Source organism: Bubalus kerabau, chromosome 2 (genome assembly GCF_029407905.1).
Source record: "Bubalus kerabau isolate K-KA32 ecotype Philippines breed swamp buffalo chromosome 2, PCC_UOA_SB_1v2, whole genome shotgun sequence".
NCBI lineage: Eukaryota > Metazoa > Chordata > Mammalia > Artiodactyla > Bovidae > Bubalus > Bubalus kerabau.
The window spans coordinates 136,153,914-136,172,610 of NC_073625.1; the positions used below are offsets into that span (position 1 = coordinate 136,153,914).

At 42.1% G+C, this 18,697-nt stretch overlaps 1 long non-coding RNA gene across 1 annotated transcript in view; it reads right to left on the bottom strand.

Annotated features, from left to right (window-relative positions):
- Positions 1 to 18,308, bottom strand: part of LOC129643858 (uncharacterized) — a 123,435-nt gene extending 105,127 nt beyond the window's left edge. The window contains exon 1 of the long non-coding RNA XR_008710545.1: positions 18,115 to 18,308. This is a non-coding gene — a long non-coding RNA (uncharacterized LOC129643858). The remainder of the gene's footprint in view (positions 1 to 18,114) is intronic.
- Positions 18,309 to 18,697: the final 389 nt, after the last annotated feature.

Below are 18,697 nucleotides of genomic sequence, written 5' to 3' on the forward strand. Positions count from 1 at the left end.
CTTACCACATACAGCCCATAAACTTGTTTACCTCCAAAAGCTATATCTACCCATGTCTTTCTACCCATCTGCGCTGACACAGCTCAACCAAGTCCCCTCACCTCTTACTGACTCCCCTCCTCAGGCCTCTTAGACCTTTTATAATCTGGTCCCTTTACCCAATCATACCACCTTCCCCAACTCACACCACGCCAGCCACAGGAGACCTCTTTTTCTTCTTCTACCACCCCCACCTCTTCCTTCCTTAAGGTGTATACCCTTGGAATTGATTCCCTCTGCCTGGAAGACTCTTCTGGCCCTTCCTGGGACTGGCCCCTCCATATCTGTCTTAGTTCATTCTGGCTGCTACAACAAACGTACCATAGACTGGGTGGCTTACACACCGGAAATTTATTTCTCACAGTTCTGGAGGCTAGGAAAGTCCAAGTTAAGGGGCCAGCAGATTCAGTGTCTGGTGGGGGCCCACTTTCTTGTATGCAGACAGAAGTCTGCCTGCTATGACATGGGTGAGGAAGAAAGCATCTCTCATGTCTCTTCTTTGAAGGGCACTAATACTGTTCCTGAGGGCTCCACACCTGTGACCTCGTTACCTCCCAAAGGCCCCACCTCCAAATACCATCATATTGGGAATTGGGGTTTTAGCATATGAATTTGGCGGGACACAAAAATTCAGTCCATAGCAGTATCCATCAGGTTTCACTCCTTAGAGAGGCTTTCACAACCACCGCATCTTGCCTTCTCTCACATCACTCAGTTTGTGACCTCTGCAACCTTACGTCTTTATTTGTTTGCCTCTGTATTCTCTGTATCCACATTGGAATATAACCTCTGGGAAGGCAGAGCTCTTATCAGGCTTACTCACTGTTCATTGATGAGTTCACTGAACAGTATCTATTTCAGAGCAGACATAGAGGAAGCCTTTTTTGATAAATGATGAATGTTAGGGAAAGTGGAGTGTAGACGTTGTCAAATTAGCTCAAGGGAAAGAGGAGGATCTCCCGGTAGACTCCAGAAGAAGGGCACCTCAAAAGGCAGGAAGTCATCAACTACCCAGAATGTTCACGGAACCCTTTCTTGACCCCATTCACCCTCCGGCTATTCCTTATTACCCTGCTCCTTTTATTGCTAAACAGTGCTCAGGGTCATTGTGACTCACTGTCTTCAATTCCTCTCCTCCCATTCTCTCCTGCTTACCACCAATTATGTTTCTGCCCCAAACTACTCTACTACAACTGCTTTCCTCAAGGTTACCAATGATCTCAATATTGTTCAAGTCAACTGTCGAATTTCCAGGCCCATCATACTGAATGGATCAGCTGCATCTGATATAAGTGATCACTGACTCCTGGAAATTCTTTACTTGATACCCAGGAAGGTGCCCTCTACTGTTTTGTCTCCCCGATTACTGACTGTACTGTCCCAATCTCCTTGCTGATTCCTCCACTCTACCCCTCTTCTGTCTCCTGAATGGTGAAGCATTTCACATCCAAATCCTGTAGGTTTCCCTTTTAAGTAGATTCCTAGTCAGACTACCTCTTACCACTTCCACCGCTGTTACCTTGGCCGAAACCATAATCCTCTCTCACCTGACTATCGCAACAGCTTCCCAGCTGGTCTTCCCCCTCCTGCACTTCAGTCTGTCCACAGCATGGCAGACAGAGGGGGCCTTTGAAAATATGTCCGGTCATGTCACTCTTGCACAAAACCCTCCCATGGCTTTCCGTTTCACTCAGAGTGAAAGTCGAAGTCCTTACAGTGTCATTCAAGACTCCATCGGGTCCCACCACCTACCGGCCAACCAGTTTAACTCTCTTGCTTTCTCATTGCCATTCCAGCACACCAGCCTTTTCACTGCTTCTCCAAAGCAACAGCCATTCTCTGTATCACAGCCTTTGAGATGGCCCCAGCCTCTGCCTGGAAGGAGTTTTCTAAGATGTCTGCATAGTTTGCCCCTGTGTCAGCTAGCTCTTATTGCAACTATGCTCATAACTGAAACATCACCTTATCTTCTCAGAGAGGTCTACCCCATCCCCCCCGGTTCCCACTCTCAGTACAAGTAAAGCTCCCCGTCTTGCTCCAGTTTTCTCATAGGTCTCATCACTTTCTAATTTGCTATATAATGTTTATCATCTGTCTGCCTCTACACTGTAGACTCAGATTTATTTACTGATATATCCCCAGCACGGAGAACTGTACTTGACCCTTATTAGTAGGCATGTGTTGAATATTTGCTGAATAAATATGGAATTTGAGAATGAAAGTGTATAGACCGGAGCCTAGAACTCTGCTGTTAAGACTGGGCAATAATCACAGCAGAACTAGAACTGGAGAAATAACTGGAAGCCATGCTTCTTAAAGGTCTCGTATGCTATGCTAAGTTGTTTGGATTTTATTTTGCATGCAGTGGAGTAGCATTAATCCTTTTTAAGCTGGGGACTCTGACAGTGATTGTGCCTCAAATGGCTCTGGATACACCGTGGAGTACAGTAGGGTAGAGCTGAGTGGCCCAGAGCCCTGGTGGCAGCTGTGGGCAGCTGAACTAATGAGCAACCAGCCTTGTCTGAATCTCTGCATTCAGGATGTCAGAGTGGTTGCTAAGTTCACTTACTGGCCTACCTGACAAGGGCTCCCCATGGGTGCTAGAAAGAGTGCATGGAACACAGATGGTGGGAAGGAGGACCTCAGACTTCTTTCACCTGGGCCTCAAACTACAGGTATCACTTGGAGCATGTATTGTAAGAATAATAACCACTTACCCTTACATAGCACCACAGAGCTGACAAAGGATTTTTCCAGCCATTTCATCTAAAAACTCAAAGACCTAAAGTACTCTAGCCAGTATGTTTAAGTATCTAGCCACTTCACTGGTTAAGAAAGGAAATAACACTTATGTCCTGAAATTCACTAGGGAGCATTTCCAGTGAATTGCTAAAAACACAGTTAAAACACAATCTGGGGCACTTCTTTTCTTCTAACGAATACCATATTGGATTTGAATTTTTCAGAGATCTCAGGTCAGTATTGCTGTTCAACCTGATTCCATAGATTCTTTAGAATCCATCAAATGATTCTCCTCTCTGCAGTTTGGTCCCTTGAGTGTGTTTGCAGATACTCACATAAAGGCACTAAAAAGGTAAAGTAGGTACTTTCCCCAGTTACTTCTGCACAGAGTAAGAGATCACACTCAGCTTCCCCCAACCACCGAGAGATCACTCAGGCTTGTAAGAATATTTATAGGGCTACCAGGAGTTCCCCGTTAATCCCCCGAACACTTGGCACACCCCAGAGAGGGTTTGTTTTTACATAAATAGTCTTTGTACCTCCCACATGCCTTTCTTCTTTGGCAGAAACCCAATTTGGCCATGACTGTATCTGAATGCTATGGCCCAAAGCAAGGAGTTTCATATAGATACACAGATTTTCACAGCTGGAAGCAACTTTAGACATTATCTAGTGAGTGTAAACATCTTCATTTTCCAGATGAGAAAACTGAAGCTCACCAAGCAAAGGGAAAGAAAAAGCAAAGCAAAGGGATGCTTCCTAAGCTGATGCCGTGATCCAGACCTGTGGCAGACAGTGTTCCATATTTGGCTTCCTTTTCTCTTCCCTAGGACACCCCCAAAATCTTTAAGGTCAATGTATTAGTCAGAGTTCTCCAAGGAACAGAACCAATAGCATGTGCATATATGGAGAGTGAGATTCAGTTTAAGGAATTGACTCTCAGGATAACAGAGGCCTCTACTGCGTGGGATGTTAGACTGGAAACGCAGGGAAAAGCTGATGTTGCTATTCGAGTCCAGAGGTCATCTGCTAACAAAATCCTTTCTCACTTGGGGAAAATCTATCTTTTTTTCTATTCAGGGCTTCAACTGATAGGATGAGGCCCAACTACATTTATGGGGGGCCATCTGCTTTACTCAGAGTCCATCCAATTTAAATGTTAATCTCATCCAGAAATACCCTCACAGAAACATCCAGAATAATATCTGACCAAATATCTGGACACTGTGACCCAGCCAAGTTGACCCATAAAATTAACCACCGCAACAGATATCATAATTTTACAAAGGTAATTTGAAAACTGCTCTTCAGAAAGTTTGAATGACTTGGTCAAGTTCACCTAGCTGATAAGCTGGGAGTGGTAGCACTTGGGACTTTTAAGGCCCTTCTTTCTGATAAATTGTGTTTTGTTCTCCAATGAAAAGAAGGAAAACAACAAATTTTGAGTGCCTAATATCCAAATATTTGCCACACTCTATACTAAGTGATTTACATAAGTGCCCATTTACTAGACCACCATCATATAGACCAGGAAACAGAGCCTTAAGGAAGCCACATAACCAATCCAAAGGAGCATACAGTTTCTAGTAAAGCAAAGTTTGAATCCAGATACTTCCCACCATCTAGCACTTTTTAATGATGTTTTTCTCTTATTCGCTTTTCTTTCAATTTGGTGGCACGTAAGTTCTCGCCCAAATTTTAAGAAATGGCCCAAAGTCTTCATCCACTAAGATCATATTCTCAGTTCAAAGTGAGTTTTCAGATATCAGATGTGAATATAAGATGAGGAGACTGATTTTAGAGAGCTTTGCCACATCAAAATGAGTGTTGTACCAATGAAAAAAAGCTACCCCAGTCGACCATATACTTCTTCCATTACACAAAACAATTTCACACCTCTTCTTTTGAAATCACCTTCAGGACCTGTATCACTTGCTTTTCCTAATAGCTTCAATGTTAGAAAATGTTCATTGCTTGGTTTGATTTTGGGGAAACAGTCCAAAATTATCTGGTGCCAATTCTGTTGAATGAGGTACATGATCAGCGAATATAGCTTAGATTAAGATAAAAAAAAAATGAGGTGTGACTATAAAAAGATGGGTGATTTTCCTTATATTGCTGGGGGAAAGGCTTCACAGGCAACCCAGTCTCATTTTATGAGCAATGACAGCAAAGTTGGAATAAACATTTATGCTGGAGAAAGTAGTCTCCCAAGTGACTACACAGGATGGACAATAGTCTGTCTGGTTTATCCCATTACATCATGGTCACTCCCCATGTTAAGGTTTTTTTAAAAAAATAATACTTTTTCAAATATTTTGGAGTGAGATATTCTTATACACTAATGGTTAGTTTTTTGGTAAATGAAGATCAAGCAATTTTGGGAGCTATAATATGTCAGCAGTTACAGTTCAGAGAAAATGATTATGAATTTCCCATTTCTTTTTTAATCCCAATAAAGCAAAGAGCTAATCAAACTGTTTTTCTTGGAAATATTCTCTCCTTTTTCAGTGAGCACAAATGAAACATATGAGCAAAAAGATCTAGTCCCCAAAAGCAAATCAGAGAACTTTAGGTCTTCGAAAATTGAGGGAAAAAAATGTCTTCCTGCAGCACAGCTGTTTTGTAAATGTCCCCTCATAATACCCCACGTAATCTACACTCGGAAGTCCCCTTAGATTCCACACATAATTAACACTTGGCAGAAATAAGGAGAGTGAGCCCGAGGCTCTCTTAAATTTCACTTAAGAAATTCAGATTTCCATGAGATGGGCTGAGGGAGGGGAACTCAAGTCCCCCTTTTCCCACAGCATTTCCAGTCACTGAATTTTACATGAATTTATAAAGATGTCCTTAGTCAGTCAAAAGGCATATATTGAGTGTCTGCTATGTGTAGGGCACCATGTACAGGTTGAGAGAGCTTCAACATGGTATGAAACAAAACTTTCTCATTTGTTTTACTGATGTCGTTACTGGTCCTAAACAACATCAAGGTGTTAAAAGGAGACGACATGGCTGAGGAATTGGAAAGAATAGAGAAAGCTTAACTGAGAGTTGAGAAAGGAGCTGTATTAAAGAATGCGGTCAGGGAAATTCCCTGGTGGTCCAGTGGTGAGGACTTGGGGCTTCCAAGGCCGGGGCCTGGTATTCTGTCCCTGGTCAGGAAACTAAGCGCAGCCCAAAAAAAAAAAAAAAAAAAAAAAGTATGTGGTGAGGATGACGATGGCTAGAATGGGAGACGGGGTCCCTGTAGAGATGGACGCCATGTGCTCAGGGCAGCACGTGGAGACTGTTGAGGGAAGACTTTCAACACAAGCTCCGGGAGAACCCTGGGAGGCTGCAGAAAGCCTGCTGTCACTCAGCACACATGTAGGAAGTTGGCCACAGCATTTCAGGCACTGTTTAAGGCATTAGTTGAGAAGACTCTTGAGAGTCCCTTGGACAGCAAAGAGATCCAACCAGTCCCTCCTAAAGGAAATCAGTCCTGAATATGAATTGGAAGGACTGATGTTGAAGCTGAAACTCCAATACTTTGGCCACCTGATGGGAAGAACCAACTCATTGGAAAAGACCCTGATCTGGGAAAGATTGAAGGCAAGAGGAGACGGGGATGACAGAGGATGAGATGGTTGGATGGCATCACCAACTCAATGGACATGAGTTTGAGTAAACTCTGGGAGTTGGTGATAGAAGGGAGGCCTGGCGTGCTGCAGTCCATGGTGTCTCAAAGAGTCAGACACGACTGAGCAACTGAACTAACTGACTGACTATGGGAATGTGTAGAATATCTTTGGATTTTCCACTTTTCTCCCTGTAGTGAAAAAACAAGTCATCAGCTGAGAATATGGACTGGGGAACAAGTGTTGGGGCTATTTAATTTGCTTTTAACTAGGCAATACTTATACATGATATGAAATACAAACAGGGTGAAAGCACAGAGAATAACCCCTCTTCTGCCTATTGTCCACCAGCTATCCAATTCCTCTCCGTGGGGACAACCAGGCCCCTGGTCAGGATGGCCTCTGAGCAAAAGACTGGCATAAAAGCAGCATTAAGTTAATTATAAAGAGTCAGAAGAATTGTGGGGTTACTGAATTTTTTTCGATCCTAGGGGATCAGCTGACTTTTTGCCCAGAGCAGCAATTAAGAGAGGATTTAAACCTGTTCCTGTCTTGATCTTCACTGGATTTTTCTTTTCCACAACTGTCATATCTTCATTTTGATTCTTTATCATATTAAAACAATTTTGCGGGCCCGCTTCACCCAACACCTATGACTATCTTGATGGTAACCCTGGGTCAGTCCCTCCTAAGAAGCTTGGAGCAGGGCCATCTCCAGGGATGTTCCCTTCCAAGCTGCGTATCAGGAACCCCAGATCCTGGAAGCATGTAGGTATGGACTGATCGAAAAGATCAACCCTGAAAAAGGCAGGGTTCCAGCCCCCTCTCACCAAGAAAGGCCAGAGAGGAAAGAGGGGTTCTCAAGGAGTTTGTTAGGATGGTTCAAGCATAAATTTCCCCCTGTGGTCCCTAAAACATTTTGTGAAACCAGAAAAAGTCAGGAATCCCCAAACATACACTCATATCTAACACTTTTATCTTGTTTTTATTAAAGAAGTTATTAGGGAGTCCCTAAAAAACATAGAAGGAAACTTGGTTCAAATAAAATGCCATGCACCTCTTTGTGCAACCAACAGCTTTAAAAAAAAAAAGAAAGAAAATCTATATACCTTTATGCTGCCTGATGGGCAGTAGAACAGATGTTCTACTGATTAAAAAAAAAAAATCCTTCTGGATAGTTTTAAAAGGAAAGGATTAAGAAGATTATTGAAAATGCCAGAGGTTAGGCTCTAAGCCAGATGTTCTTGAACTTCTGTGACTAAAATTCATAGCTAGAAATATATTTTACATTGTGACTCAGAATACACATACATAAATGTAGGTACACGCATGTATGACACTGAAATATTAGTTGCATAAAACAAATTAACCTTTACTAGGGGCAATATACTCTTTTTTTTCTATTCCATTTTATTTTATTCTATATAATTTCTATCTTTCTTAATGCTTATTCCATAGCACTAAATAGACTGTATTATTTATAGTTTGAAAAACATTGCTCTAGGCTGGCTGATGTCTCAGGCACAACTCCCAGACCCTAGAACCAACTGCCTCCACCCCATGGGGAGAAGTCTGTTTCCAGAAGCTGCTGCATCAAGAGTCCTCCTACTGGATTATGAGGCCACAACTCAGCGACTAGCTCTAGAACCAGGCCATCGTTACCACATCTTCACACCTGCATCTCTTACCTCGAAATTAAATCTTGAGTTTATCTGATGGAACCCTAGCTGCAAAGGACTCTGAGAAATGTTATTCTTAGCTTTCTAGTCTCCACAAGCAGGGAGAGGTAAGGATGAGAATGGATGATGGAACTGAGCCCATCCTTCTTGAGGTGGAGGATGCCCACTCCAAACTTCAGACACTGCTAGACCTCCGGGCCTCCTTGTTCCCTGGTCTCTACCACGAAAAGTCTTAAGCCCAGGGTATTTCTGGAGTCCTTGCACAACTGGGAATCTAAGAACTCTGTGAGCTATACCTGGGAAGGGCTAAGCATCCCTAAAATTTCTTAGGGAATTTTAGCCAGTTTGAGAGTGTAGACACAGTTACTAATGAAACTGCATGCTCATGAGTAATCACTCGTGCATGTGCGTGTATATGATAAAAAGCGTTAGAACTGAATTTCAGGTTTAACTTAAAAATGGTGGCATCACATAAACTTGGCCTTTCAAAGGACTGCTTTCTACTTTCACAAATCATTTGGTAAGCACTGATCAACCACCATTCTGTGTCAAGTATTATAGCTGCTGTGCATGCTATAATGTGCACTCAATCATGTCTGGCTCTGCCACTCCATGGACTGTAGCCCACCAGGCTCCTCTGTCCATGGGATTTTTCAGGCAAGAATACTGGAGTGGGTTGCCATTTCCTTCTTCAATATAGCTGCTGTAATTCACAAGTTAACTAACTTGTGATCTCTGCCCTCAAGGAACTTACAGTCTGATGGAATGATAAACACAAGAATCACATTAATACTGTGGTGAAACAAAGTTTAGGATGGGCTCAGTCATGGGCCCCCAAGGGAGCATGGAGGATGAGGACTTGAAAGAGATTTTGGAATTACAGAGGTTTTGGAGGCAGTGACCTTTGAACTCGGTTTTGAAGGCTGAGCAGCTGTTATTAGGTGAAGAAGCAGAAGGACATGTCAGGAAGAAGAAAGAGCCAGTACATAAGACAGGTAACGTACGTGAGGAATTCTGGACGGTCCCACATGATTGAATAAAAGTACGAGGGAACATGGTGGCATCTGAAGCTAGAGAAATAGGCAGGTAGATCCCAAATGTGCCTATTCTGCTAAGTAAATAGCCAAAAAATAATAACAATGATTTATTTGAACACTGTAGGTTTATTGCCTCTCTTCGCCATTGTTTCATGAAATTTCCAGGGTAGAATACATGGATTTAGTGTTTCTTCCTCATTTATCAAACATATCCTGTTCTTAGCATTGTTAATTATTTGTGGGGGTGGGATGAAGCATGGTCATATATTATTATGCAAATACCACCCTGAATGAACATCTGGAAATGGGTCATTTATAAACAACATTATTAGAGGTAAGCAAATGTTTTTTTAGGATATTCCAGGGAATACGTATCAACATAAGTTTATAAAAATACTCTTGAGAGCACAAACAAATGACCCATTTGTAATTGTGCCCTTTTTATCAGTAAGATGTCTTCATATAAATCCACAGCTGTCACAAAGAAATGCTCTGAGGCCGAACTCTTGTATTAGCGTTATAATTTTAGACTGACTCCTGAGCTCCAAACCACTTGGAAACTTTTCACCAGCTCTGGAATAGATAGCAAGCAGGGTAATACTCATTTAATTCTTTTGCACAGTAATCTGATGGCTGAATATGCTTCAGAGATTCTTTTAGGCCTAGGTGGGGAATGAAATCAATCAGAGTGCATAAATTACAAGAAAAGTGCTGTTGGTGTCAATTACCTAAGCTCTGTGAATGTAAGTCTTCTAATTTCCTGTTAAATCAGTAATGTTACCAATCTCACTCTATTATTTTAAATAGGACTGTAACTGCGGTTGCTAGGAGTTGAATGAGGGCAGACCAATGTGAATAGTTAATGAGTCTCACCAACTAATAGCAAGTGGAAGGTGTCAATAACAGTGATATTATAACAGGCTCGCAAAACTCCACCCCAATGTCCACAAAAGGAACTTTCATGGGTTTCCTTTTTTGTGTGTGCCCCAGTCCTCTCCTTAAATCCATTTTGAACACAACACATGCCAGCTGAGTATAGATGTTCCTATTGCCAGAGTGAGTCCCTATCTTCCCCCAAAGATAATGACCCTGAGTTGGTACAGGAAGTTTTGGCTGCACTTTCTCTGGTAATCTACCCACCCCCACGGCTCACAGCTACATTTCACTGACTCATAATTTCCAAGTATGATCAGCATGTTAACAGGAAAGATACGGTCACTGGGCAAAGCAGCAACCCTTGGGAGCTGGCCAAGGCCTATCCAATAACCTCTGCCACCATTGATAGCAAAACAGTAAGGACAACAACAATAACAGCAACAGAACTGAAACCTAGAGTACAGGGACCTTCAGATCCCAGCACACCGAGCACCCCACCACACATGGTACTGAATGGGAGAGTGCAGCTGGAGGTAGCTCTCAGCTATCAGTTCACTTCCAGTTCTCCAAAATAATAAAACTAGAAAATGGCACATCACACTGAGCGCTATAACGGAAATCAAACAGGCTGGGAGCCGAGTTACAACTGAGGTTTGTGTTGACCTGGGTTCGAGCTGGAGGTGTCCCATCTTGTATGGTCAGGCTGGGTCTTGCCTGCATTGCAGGGCTCCTCCTGTTATGAAACATTCTCTCAGATGGCACGTAGACGACACGACCCAGCCAGTTCTTGAACAGGAAACACAACTCCGCCCTTCCACTTTCCTTGGTAAAGCCTCATCTTTGAGTCAAAGAACTTCAAGTGTATAAATCACCCCATTTGTTTTCAATTTGCATTTTTCTATTTGCCAGCATCCTACAAATGTAAAGGTGCCTGAAGTTCTCTAAATCCATCCTCAAGTGCCCCTCTGTTCCCAGTTATATTCACAGAACACTTGATGAGTGAAGGGGAATCCTGCGATAAAGAATAACTACTAATGAGTTAGTTGTCAACTAGTCAGATGAACTAAATAGCTCGATTCTAAACAGATTTAAGGAACTGGTGAGGGGCTCAAACAAAGTCAGGTCATAAAGTTATATTCAGTCACTTATTTCACTACTTGCCTAACAGATATTCTCAGAGAAGTTTCATTTAGTGCCATGGGAATTAAATGTAAAAATGCATGAATGAAGAGACAGAGGAAGGGAGGAATGCAGGGGGAAGAAGAAACAAGAGTAAAGTAACCCAGTTCAGTTCCGGTATAACTTGTTGCTCTGGGAGCATTGGGTAGAATCAAAGAGAACTAAGAACAAGGAGACTGGCAGCTCTCCCCAGACATTCTTCCTAGGTTCAGAAAAAGCCGTATCAATCCTGTATGTGACCGTAGTCTGTTTTGCGTCATAAATAATGAAGGCAATATTGTCAATGACACTGAAATACTTATAGCTATGATGCTCATCCTCCCACCAGAGGACTGGAGAGATACTGAGGGAAACAAACTCAGTTTCTCTGGATCACAGAGAAACCCAGGAGTGCTGAAAAGTCATGGGACTCATTAACAGCTGACTAGCCCCCAGTCCAGAGCTCCCACAATGCTCCAAAGTGCTTTCAGGCTGGCCATATCTGGTTTACTTTACAGATTGTAAGGTACTTAGATACTGATTAATTATCTATTTTCAACCTCTGTGACTGTAAATGAGATTAGAATGTCTGTGTGATGGGAAATTCAATGGTGCATCATGTGACGGCAATAGAAGAAATGTACTTATGATAAAATCCTTTCTGACACAAATAACTCAGCAAGCTGTTGAGGAAGGCCAGGTCTGTGCACATCGTGATGTTATTATTAGCCAAGACTCTAGCTATGTTTGTATTTCCAGTCAGGGGCAAGGGAAAAAAGACACTAAATACCTCAAGAAAGATTTACCTAGCGCAAAAATGGAGTTATTTCCTGTTTCAACACAAAAATGTCTATATTGGCAAAATGATCTTCCCAGAAGATCCAGAAACAATTTTTCCATGCCTTATCAAGGAATACTATAAGACTTTTCCAACATCAAAAAATTCTCTGATAGAATCATCTTAGGCTTTTTGAGTTAAAATTTTTTAAAAAAAAGAATATACATTCAAAAGCCTCTACTTGTTGTGAGAGATTATTACTGTTATTTCATCTTCTTTGTCCAGAAGGATCATATGAAAGTTGTTCAAAAATTTTTAGATGGATTGAGTAGGTCTCAGCAGATTGTGACAGCTTGCTTCCAAGTCTGAATTTTGAATGGGCTACAGCTCTGCTTCACAAAGCAGGGGCAGGCAACATAGAAGAAGGTGGGGTGGGATGGAGAGCCTGGATGCTCTGAACAGCTTTTCTGCTAGAAACTTAGACAGCTTTGCACAGACTCAGCTTGTCCTGCCTTGGGCCTTCCTTGTGTAAGCCAATAAATGAGTACACACTTCTAAAGAACAGCAACATTATGAGCTAGCATCAATCATGTGCTTGCTAGATGCCAAATTCCAGCTAAACACTTTCTCCAACAACCCTGAGAGTGTTAGCCACTCATTCATGTCCAACTCTTTGTGACCCCATGGACTTAGCCCACCAGGCTCCTCTATCCATGGAATTTTCCAGGGAAGAATACTGGAGGTGGGTTGCTATTCCTTTCTCCAGAGCCAATATTATCCCCTTTTTACAGATGGGGGAATCTGACACTTAGGAAAGTTAGGTACCTTGTCCAAGGCACACAAGATGGCAAAGTTAAGTTTCAAGCCCAGGCAGTCTGATTCCCAAACTAATCCATTTCCTAGAGACTTGCTTATTGTTTAGTCACTAAGATTGGTCAGACTCTTTGAAACCCCATGGACTGCAGCACGACGGGCTTCCCTGTCCTCCACTTTCTCCTGGAGTTTGCTCAAACTCATGTCCATTCAGTGATGCTACCTAACCATCTCATCCTCTGCTGCCCCCTTCTCCTCCTGCCTTCAATCTTTCCCAGCATCAGCATTTTTTCCAATGAGTCAGCTCTTCCCATCAGGTGGCTGAAGTATTGGAGCTTCAGCATCAGTCCCTTCCAATGAATATTCAGGGTTGATTTCCTTTAGGATTGACTGGCTTGATCTCCTTCCTGTCTAAGGGACTCTCAAGAGTCTTCTCCAGCACCACAATTCAAAAGCATCAGTTCTTCAGTACTCAGCCTTCTTTGTGGTCCGACTCTCACAATCATACATGACTACTAGAAAAACCATAACACTCACTATGTGAACCTTTGTTGGCAAAATGATGTCTCTCCTTTTTAATACGCTGTCTAGGTTTGTCATAGCTTTTCACACAATCAAAGGCTTTAGCATAGTCAATGAAGCAGATGTTTTCCTGGAACTCATCCTCGAGACTAATGGAAGTCAAACGACATGGTCTTGAAAAAATCAGTAATCTGTTTGGGTGGTTGGTTGTTTTCAACATAAAGAGGTGTGATTAGATTAGGAAGGCATCTGCCTCATCAGTGTAACTTACAGTTTGAAATATGAAGATTACATTGTTTAATATAATGCTAGCTGCTGAAACAAAGGAACCCCCAACTCAATAAGTATAAGTTTGTCTCTTCCTTATGTCAGAGTCCACTGTGTATTAGTGACAGACTCTTCAGTCATTCAGGGACCCAGGCTCCTTCCATCTTGTAGCTCTGGCCTCCTCAAGATATTTGAAGTCCTCTGGGACTCCTTGGATATATGGGAAAGGAGAAAGAATGGAACAAAGATGGGCCAGGCAAGTTCATTCACATGATTACACCTACTGCCTATGCAACTGAGAAAGGTAGTCTAGCTGCGGTACAAAACGAAGCAGTGGACAAAGATACTGGGGACTGTTGGGCTGTACTCTGCAGGCCGGCAAGCCTTGTAGATGCCCAGCCTTGAGATCAAAGAACCTGGATACAGCAACAGGGCCATCAACAATTTATTGGTCAGGGGATCTTATGTGTCTGAAGCAATAGGTCCTGGAGTGACAGCCCCACAGTGTACAGCCTGTAGCAGGCACGACAAGGCAGCAATCTTCACTACCTAGGAAAGAAGGAAGCTACTATTCATAGGGGGTAATTATTCTAAAATAATTTTAAGGGATAGTAGCTACAGAAGCTTTGCTGAAGGATGTATAATCCACAGATTTCTAAACATCTCGGTGTGTACTTAGATCCACTGTTTTGCAGCCACATTCAATATCCTGGAAACACGTTTTCTACTTTGCGTGAGTTGTGCCTTTGGCTTACACTGAGGAATATAATGAGACACAGCTGTAGGAAATTCACTGTTATATCTACTGAGAGGATGGTATTAAGGGAAGAACCTCTCCCCAGTCTTTATGAATAAAAGACTTGATTTTTTTAATCTTATGAATATTCCGAATCTTACAATAAATCATCTGTCCCACTTTGCTAAGGCCACTAAGCAACTTAAAGCCAAAGCTGATACCCTTTGCCAGAAGGGTAACAAGGGTAACACTGAACAAGGACTCTGTGATACTTATGTGATGTGTATGAAAGTCACTCAGTCGTGTCTGACTCTTTGCGACCCCATGGCCTATACAGTCCATGGAATTCTCCAGGTCAGAATACTGGAGTGGGTAGCCGTTCCCTTCTCCAAGGGATCTTCCTAACCCAGGGATCGAACCCAGGTCTCCCACATTTCAGGTGAATTCTTTACCAGCTGAGCCACGAGGGAAGCCCAATATATCTGTGTACAAATTTGATCTATCTTTATTATTGTCCTATCAAAACTAAAACAATTTTCCCTTTACCCTAATTATTCCTAGAAGTTATTTAATATTTTTGTATTTTACATATAGAGAGAGAACCTTGTGGTGCAAGATGGGTAAAGCATATGACTTTGGTCATTTGTGTGATTTGGAATCTATGCTAAATTACAGCTTCGTTATGGGTTTTTTTCAGAAAGACAAATGTGACTGATAGGCCCCAGCTGTTATGGTGCCTCAGCACACAGGAAACTCTGTGAGCAGCTGACCCTCTGAGCTGATCTCAGGCCACGGGCATTCTTGGTAGGATCCCCACCACATCTTAGAAGTGAAAAGCGCTAGGCGTCGTACGTGTGACAAAACTGCTCTCTTAGTTAGGGCCTTTGTTTACTGAGGTGCTGTGGAAACATGGAACCTGAAGGTACAGTCTAGGAATTCAGCCTGTGCACCCACGGCAAATTTACTGGAGCTAACTAGCTGAGTGACCTTGAGCAAGGCGCTTAACTTCTCTGGACTCTCCATGTCTTTATATTTAAAATATAAGGCACTGGACCATTGGACTAGATGATCTCTAAAGTGTCTTCTAGCACAATAAATCTGTGATAAATTCTTTAAATTAAAATAAAATTTAAATAATTATAATTTCGAAAACTCCATCCAGCACTTTTGAAATAAATGACTATGTCTAGAGAAAAAAGAGCCAGTAGGAAACCCACAAATGATGAAGCAGGCTTCAGGCTATTGGTAAAGGTATTTCAAAAGCACTAGGGTAAGATGTAACTGCTTATCTTGTCTCTAGGAGCAACAGGAGGTCACGGTTCCACTATACAGAAGTGAAAGGTTATTTCAACAGGATGTATTAATTTGGGTCAGAATTTGGCTGAAGTACCTGGACAGTTAATCCAACTCTGGGCTTCAGGAATCTGATACTACTCTAAGAACAATGCTGCAGGATTCACAGGGCGCCTCGACATGGGACTCAGCTTGCTCCACTGGTGGGCTAGGAGAGGCTCAGGTCCATCCAGCACACCCCTAGGAACCACCCCAGGTTCCTGATCGCCCAACTCTGCATTAGCAGTATAGAGCATGTTTCAACTGTAATTCAGGAGAAATGTGAGCCTGCCACACTGACTCTTTGCATACAGTTCAGGACCTTCCACTGAAAATGCATTTTATGGTGAAACAAGGGATTAGCTAATCTTTCGGGCTAACGGAGGGCCAGCTACAAATGTTTCCTGTGTGTATTGTGAAACCCTGAGATGACAGAGAAGTTCCTCATTACTCTCTGAATTTCCCTTCCCCCAAGACTTCCATTGGTCACACAAGCCATTATCTGAAGCAAGCTGGCCAGAGCACAATGTTGTAATTTTTCTTGGTTCATACTTCTAAATTAAATCTGCTTGGAGAATGAAAAGACTGAAAAAATATTTAAATCTTGTCTTAAATCATGGAGGAATTTTCTGATTTTTCTTCCTTTATTGGCTAGTCTTACTTTTTGTTAAGAAATCATTCTTTGGATTCTCAAGAGCCAAAAACAAGGAAAAAAAAAAAAAAAAACAGAACCAAAACATCCTAGAATCTAGGCACTTAAGCAGTAAGAACTCAGACACTTGTGGTTTTTGATACAAAGGCACTGACAGAGAGCCCAGGCTGCTACCCTTAAATTTCACATATGCAGCCAAGATCAACGATCCACTTTGATGAATAAATGTTAAGACGATGTACTTTGACTCATACTGTATGCATTTAATATTCCCTTTGGCCTTACTTACAAGCAAGTTTCTTTCTTTTTTTTTTTTTCTAGGGTAAAGGTGTGGGAATTTCCCAACCACACTGTTCCACTTCATATCTTCTTCTTTCTCTTCTGATTTTATTTTCACTGCAGAGCAGGGTAAAGGCAAATGTGTATTATTTGGTAGCCTCTGGGAACCAAGGGAAATGATTGGTTCTGATTAGCAAGTACTACAGCAAGATACGTATCTGTAACCACCAAGACTCTCACATTCAGAAGTTATAACCAGCAAAAGTCTAGGCCAAAAACATCTACTCTCTTATAGCTGTTTTATTATTATTACTTGAACAGGGCTGTAAGTGTTCTGACATAAAATACTGGATGACTCTCCTTTTGAGAAATGGGGGGAAGGGGAGATGTATTCATATATATATGATTATGTATTTGTATTTGCTTGGATATGTATAAAAATATCAGAAAGATATATAAGAAACTACTAAATTGTTATCTATAAAGAAAAAAAAAAAGTAAGTGGCTGTCTTCCAATGATCAGTTGCTGATTGTGCCTGACCTCTTTCTTTATTTCTTCAATTATAAATCTATTGTCATGCATTTCAAAAGAGAAGAATGAACCGCCCCAAAACTCCCTGAAAATACACTCAACCCCTGGTGGCTCAGATGGTAAAGAATCCGCCTGCAATGCAGGAGACCTGGGTGCTACTAATACTGTTCTCTTCCTAACAGCATTACTATTTATTTCATTCTGTGTGTGTGTATTCCCAGTCATATCTGACTCTTTGCGACCCTATGGACTGTAGACCGTCAGGCTTCTCTGTCCACGGAATTCTCCAGGCAAGAATACTGGAGTTGGTTGCCATTTTCTTCTCCAGGGGATTTTCCTGACCCAGGGGTTGAACCTGAGACTCTTGTATCTCCTGTATCAGCAAGCAGATCCTTTTCCATTGCATCACGTCCTTTCATTAATGCCATGAAAATTCTAACATGATACTGAACGAGAAAAATATTTTAAATTTTATCACACTGCCAGCTGAGAGACTTCAGTGCACATTGTTAATTCACTGACACTCACCACCAGGCTAAGTAAATGTGGTGTTTCAAAACTGAGAAAGTTCAAGCTCCTGAGAAAAGTCTGCAGTCACAGTTTTCCGAGTCCTGTTCACATAGCTCATTTGTTAAATCAGATTCTTCCCAGAACTCCTCTCTCACCATAGTTTGTGTTTAATTCCACTCTGGTTCGTGTCTTTGTGAGAGCACATTGGTGACCAAGCCGCAGCAGGGCCGAGCTGGTTAAAACACAAATCAAACCAGGAACTCCTGCCCTACCGTAGCTGGCTGGGGGTGTAACAGTTAACTGAGAGCCAGAGGTCTTTGGAGACCCTCAGGACTGAAAGGTGAGAGGCAAGATTTGAGTAGAATAGTGTTGAAGCTCTGTCCCGCAGCTAGAGAGGAAGGCTGAGCTATTTTCTGGGGGACTTTAATTCTGTGTACAGCCAATCAGAAACAATCGATGGATCTGTGTCCAGTGATAATCATTCCTCCTAGTTACAGACAGATTTACAGTTTACACAGCATTTCCTAGACATTCTCTCTCACCACGGTTCAACATCAGCTCTGTGCAGCCAATAGGTCTGTTACTTTCCACACTGTTTTAGACATGAGAGTTCTGAGGCTGGAGGGATGAAATAAATTGTCTCTCAGAACCAGATCTGATTGGTGGGTGGTGAGCTGGGACTCACTCTTGGGTTTTCTGAGGATACTTTCCACTGTGCTGGCTGCCGCAGGTCCTCAAATCCAGTCACTGAGTTAAGGAATCCACCCACGTAGCCAACTTTCCGTTTGATTAACGTGAGAGTCCTATTCATCTAATAAGGAACTTCTATTGGGCTCTCTGCCTTGCACTGAATGACAGAAGACAAATTCCCATCGTTAAATAAGTTGTAACAATGATGAAATTGTATCTATCTTTCCTCCTCCTGCCCGTGTCCTCTTTTCATTTTCTTTTTCATTGCTTTTGTCACTCAGGCTGTATTAGAAATTAGAGGAAGGCTGAAACCAGGTATATGGCGACTGAGGAGAGGAGTGTAGAAGCCAGCCCCTTGTTTCTAGGCTTTTGGGTGGAAATTTTGACAACGGGGGCCGTTGTGTCACTGTGCTCTACGCAGAGTCATTTTATTTT